This window comes from Puma concolor, chromosome B1 (genome assembly GCF_028749965.1).
Source record: "Puma concolor isolate L17-30 chromosome B1, mPumCon1.1.hap2, whole genome shotgun sequence".
NCBI classification, from domain to species: Eukaryota; Metazoa; Chordata; class Mammalia; order Carnivora; family Felidae; genus Puma; species Puma concolor.
In genome coordinates, this window is record NC_141670.1 from 150,904,154 (window position 1) to 150,910,134 (window position 5,981).

At 37.8% G+C, this 5,981-nt stretch overlaps 1 pseudogene; it reads left to right on the top strand.

The window, feature by feature from the left end:
- Nucleotides 1-3,770: 3,770 nt before the first annotated feature.
- Nucleotides 3,771-4,166, top strand: LOC112858720 (eukaryotic translation initiation factor 4H pseudogene; annotated as a pseudogene).
- The last annotated feature ends 1,815 nt before the right edge of the window (nt 4,167-5,981 follow it).

The following is a 5,981-nucleotide window of genomic DNA, read 5'->3' on the forward strand; positions in this document are numbered from 1 at the left end:
CTAGTCTTTAATCTGGGTAATAGATCGGCTACACTGACTGCCTTCACTAGCAGGATAGGATAGTTTCTATTTTCCCTAGTTTTCCTTTGTGGAAATAAGTTTCTGTACCTGGATTTTAATTTTTAAAAAATTAAGTAAGCTTTAACTATGCCCCAGGTATTTTATTAGGCACTGGATATAGAGTGGAGAAACAAATTGAATTTAGATTTTCATTTACTTTTCTTACAGGTGTTGCCTCTGATCCAAATGCCAGAACTCTGTTCACTCTCTCATCAACTCAAGCTTCACACTACAGAGTAACACTCCTACTAGAATTCCAATTTCAGAAGTGCCTGATATCTTTTAAAATCACTTAAAAACTGCCACCAAGTTAATTTTCCTAAAATAATGCTTTTATCATTATTTTTCCTATTCAACAATCATCCGTATAATTTTCAAACAAAAAAAATTAGAATAATCTCATTCTATTTTTCTCTTACCTAAGCACATACCTCAGGGATAGTGATAGCAGATGTCTGGCAAGGATGAGATTACTTTCATATCCTTGGCCCCTTGCTAATCAATCAAAGACCGTTTTCCAAGAAACCAAACGTGTCCACAAATATTGTTTCACTGTGGCATTCAAAGCAAGTACTGGCACTTGTCCAGAGTAGATGCCTATTATAAAACTGCCATTATTGATAAAAAGAAAAGAGCCACAAAAACTCCCAAGGGAACTGTGTTTTAATCATGGATTTTCCTTTAGTGAAATGCTTACATTTTAGAAAACAAAAGAAATAGATTTTAGTTTCTTATTCTGTAAAATTAATCAGTTTGTGTTTCCTCCATATTCTAAAACTCTAAAACTATGGCTATCCTGGCCTCATGCTTCCATAAGCCAACTGTTTTCATCAGTGCCTGAATGTTCTTTGTGTTTCTGCACCAGTGCTTTTGTTCACATCATGCCTTTCTCCTCCCAACCTCACTCCCACAAACATCCAGGACGCCATATTTCCACCTCCCTAGATTAAAAGCCCAATTCTAATTTTATTTCTCTTTTTTTTAAGTTTATTTACTAATTTCATTTCAATAAACATTTCTCTTGCCACGCTCTCTCTCAAAGAAACTTCTCCTTCCGTCTGAGTCTTCTAGTATTTGTCCCCTGGATAATTTATCTGACAGTTACTAACTAAAGAGGTATTCTCCTAAACACCATTATGCCTTTGGAGCTACCTACCTATCAACAAATTAAGCTATGTTCTTTGATGACAAGTACTGGCTTTCACCTTTTAGTGCTTCCACAATGCCTAGTGCAAGCTCCATGTTCTGCATGATGACATTAGAGTCACTTGAACTCATCCAATAAAGTTTATTTGTAAACCTCTCTTTTGCAAATTCACAATGTATTTCAATACACATTAAATAACACAAATTAAACAAACATAGCATATATATGTATTGCACTAATAGATTAAGGCACTTTTCTCTGCTGGATTAAACTGTAGCCTCAGACACCTTCTTAACACAACACTATATTGATATATTAATTTACTGAGGTTGGTATGTACGATGATCGGTTTTATATGTCAACTTAGATAGGCCTATGCTACCCAGCTACTTCATCAAATGAATATAGGTGTTGCTGAATAGGTATTTTATACATATGATTAATATCTACCATCAATTGACTATTTTTTGAAATTTTTAATAAAAATAACATTTTTATTACAAAAGAATATGCCCAAAAGAACATAGATTATGTGACAGAGCGCCTGGGTGGCTTAGTCGGTTGAGTGTCTGACTTCAGCTCAGGTCATGATCTCACGGTTCAGGGGTTCAAGCCCCTTGTCGGGCTCTGTGCTGACAGCCTGGAGCCTGCTTCAGATTTTGTGTCTCCCTCTCTCTCTCTCTCTGCCCCTCCCCACTTGCACTCTGTCTGCCTCTCTCTCTCTCAAAAATAAATAAACAACAACACAAAAAAGAACACAGATTATGTGAAGTCCCAAAATGAAATATCTTCATTATGTGGGATAAGGACTCCTTTTATTTTTTTTATTTTTGTTTTTTGTAACTGATTGTCAAATTGACTTCCATACAACACCCAGTGCCCATCACCCCCTTTCCCCTCCCTCCACCCCCCATCAACCCTCAGTTTGTTCTCTATATTTAAGAGTCTCATGGTTTGCCTACCTCCCTCTCTATTTGTAACTATTTTTTCCCCTTCCCTTCCCCTATGGTCTTCTGTTAAGTTTCTCAAGTTCCACATATGAGTGAAAACATACGGTATCTGTCTTTCTCTGACCGACTTATTTCACTTAGCATAATACCCTCCAGTTCCATCTATGTTGCTGCAAATGGCAAGATTTCATTCTTTCTCAATGCCAAGTAGTATTCCATTGTATATATAAACCACATCTTCTTTATCCATTCATCCGTTGATGGACATTTAGGTTCTTTCCACAATGTAGCCATTGTTGAAAGCACTACTATAAACATTGGAGTACATGTGCCCCTTATGCATCAGCACTCCTGTATCCCTTGGATAAATTCTTAGCAGTGCTATTGCTGGGTCATAGGGTAGTTCTATTTTTAGTTTTTTGAGGAACATCCACACTGTTTTCCAGAGCGGCTGCACCAGTTTGCATCCCTTCCAACAGTGCAAGAGGGTTCCCTTTTCTCCACATCTTTGCCAGCATCTATAGTCTTGATTTATTCATTTTAGCCACTCTGACCAGGGTGAGGTGGTATCTCAGTGTGGCTTTGATTTGTATTTCCCTGATGATCAGTGACATTGAGCATCGTTTCATGTGTCCGTTGGGCATCTGGATATCTTCTTTACCATCAGTTGATTTTATGTAAAGGAGCTTCTCATTGATAAACTGAGATATACCTGAGGAAGAAGTAATTCAGAAGTTCCACTTAAAAAGTGCAATATCAATTCCTGCCTTAGAGTTTCTAGTCTGAAGGTTTGCCTTACAGATTTCAGACTTGCCTAACTAGGCCTTACAATCATACAAATCAACTTTTTGCAATAAATCTCATGATATATACATATATATGTATATGCAAACACACACATATATGCATGTACATTTGTAGTGTGTGTGTATATATATACATCCCATTTGTTCTGATTTATCTGACAAAAATCAAATATCAAAAATCATCAAAAAAATTAAAATGTTAATAATCTATTGGATGACAACTTTATTAAGTCTCCTTCCTTGTCATTTGTTGAAAGCCAAGAATTGAAGTCCATCTGATATTGAAAGAATTTTCTTTCCAGTAATTACAATAATAGTTAGTCTCAATTTCTAGGAAGGATGAAAGATATCTATGCTGAAAACTATAAGTCATTGATGAAAAAAAATCAAAGATACAAATAAATGGAAACGCATCCCATATTCATAGATTAGAAGAATTAATATTGTTAAAATGTCAATACTACCAAAAGCCACCTATAGATTCAATGCAATCTCTATCAAGATTCCAATGGTATTTTTTACAGATGTCAGAAAAAGCACTCATAAGATTTATATGAAACTGCAAAAGATTCCAAATAGCCAAAGCAACCTTGAGAAAGAACAAGGCAGGAGATATCATTCCTCTTGATTCAAGCTATCCTATAAAGCTATAGTCATCAAAACAGTATGATACTGGTTCCTCTCCCAGAGGAGAAGGCAAATGGCAGACTCTGGTGATAGCTACCATAATAGGTCCTACAGCAGCTCTGGCATGGCAGAGGGTCCTGCAGCAGTGCTTGTGGCCATGGTTCCCATAGCCAGAAGGAGATGCCCACAGAGCCCCGCTACACAGCATATGTAGGAAATCTACCTTTTAATACAGTTCAGGGCGACACAGATGCTATCTTTAAGGATCTCAGCATAAGGAGTGTACTGCTAGTCAGAGACAAAAACACAGACAAATTCTGCTATGTAGAATTTGATGAGGTGGATTCCCATAATGAAGGCTTGACATATGATGGTGCATGGTTGGGTGATCAGTCACTTCGTGCGGACATTGCAGAAGACACAAAACAAGATAAAAGTGGCTTTGGATTCAGGAAAGGTGGACCGGATGACAGAGGCTGTGCTCGCAGTGAGGACACGGGTGCTCCTCAGACCTTTGTCATGTGTGTGTCCCCGTCTCTGCCTTGCATTTATCTGTTTGTTCCTTGGCATAAGTAACAGTGAGATGCTGTGTTTACCACCCTCCCTGAATTTTATAATGAAAATGGGCCTAAAATCTGGCACTTTACTGTTTCACTTGATGAATTGAGGATTTTACTCTGCAGAGCTGTCAAGAGCCTTCAGAGGCTGTAAGTCACCAGGTCTCCTCCTTAGGACACGGTTGCCTGTTCCTACACACTGTGTTTGGCACATACCCAGGGCCAGGGCCTGGGCCGTTGCTTCTGAGCTCCAACGCCTGTGTGTGAACGACCTGGGTCCTGCACCGAGTCCCGGTCCTTCCAACTGAGAGTAGTTCAGGGCCAGCCAGCAACTACAGCCAGTGGAAGAGACCAGCCAGTGGAAGGGGAAGAGGGTGTTCCAAGGTCCCCTAGCCTGCTTAGCAGTGTGCTTAGGGAGTTGTCCTCACTATCTGGCATCCTTGGCTTTTCTCACTGTGTCTCTGTCTTGAGGTCTCAGCAACTATGAACTCTCTCTCCTTTCCCTCCTTTACCTGCCACCTCTCCTTCCAAAATAAGAACCATTTGTGTAACACCAATACTTAAGAAAGACATGCATTATGTGGTTGTAATCAAACCTGATGCTTTCAGATGACTACTTACATCTTCAATGTGGAAAGCTTAAGAACAAAACAAATTCATCTAAACTGTGCAATCCAGCTGACTTTTAAATGTGAGAATGGAATTCCATGTTCAGCTGTATGTCAGAAAGTAAATCTATGGGTATGGCATTTTGTGAATAATCTTTTAAATAAAAGAAAATCTTACAAAATACTTAAAGCAAACAAACAAAAACAATATGATACTGGCATTGAAGCAAACAAGGAGACCAATGGAACAGAATTGTCAGCCCAGAAATAAGCCCAAGCACATATGGTCAACTAATATTTGACATAGGAGCCAAATATAGTCAATGGACAAAAGGCAGTCTCTTCAATAAATGGTGCTGAGATAATTAGCTATTCACATATAAAAGAATAAAACTGGACCCACATTTACACCACTCGCAAAATTAACTTGAAATAAATTAAATCTTCCATTAAGAACTGAAACCATGAAACTCCTAGAAGAAAAGAACAAAACTCCTTGACATGGTCTTGGTAATTATTTTTTGACCATGACACCTAAAGCACAAGCAACTAAATAAATAAATAAATAAATAAATAAATAAATATACATCACAGTAGAAACTTGTGCACAACAAAAGAAATAATAAAGTGAACAGACAACCTACAGAATGGGAAAAAATATTTGTAAACCACTTTTCTAATAAAGGATGAATATCCAAAACATATATAGACCTCATGTAATTCAATAGCAAAGACAAACAAAGACCAAATAATGCAAATAACAAATGGGTAAAGCACCTGAATAGACATTATCAAAAGAAGTTATGCAAAATGTCAATAGGTACATGAAAATTTACTTAACATCACTAGTCATTAAGGAAATGGAAATGAAAACAAGAATGAGGGATCACCTCATATCTGTTAGAATGGCTATTATCAAAAAGACATGAGATAACAAACTCTGGTGTTGATGTGGAGAAAAGGGAAACTTTATGCACTGTTGGTGAGATTGCAAATTGGTAAAAAAACATTACAGAAAACAGTATGGAAAATCCTCAAAAACTTAAAAATAGAGGGGTGCCTGGGTGGCTAAGTTGGTTACGTGTTCAACTCTTGATTTCGACTCAGATCATGATCTCACGGTTCATGAAATCAAACCCCACATCAGGCTCTGCATAGACAATTCAGAGCCTTTGTTTGGTATTCTCTCTCTCCCTCTCTCTCTAATCCTCCCCTGCTCATTCCCT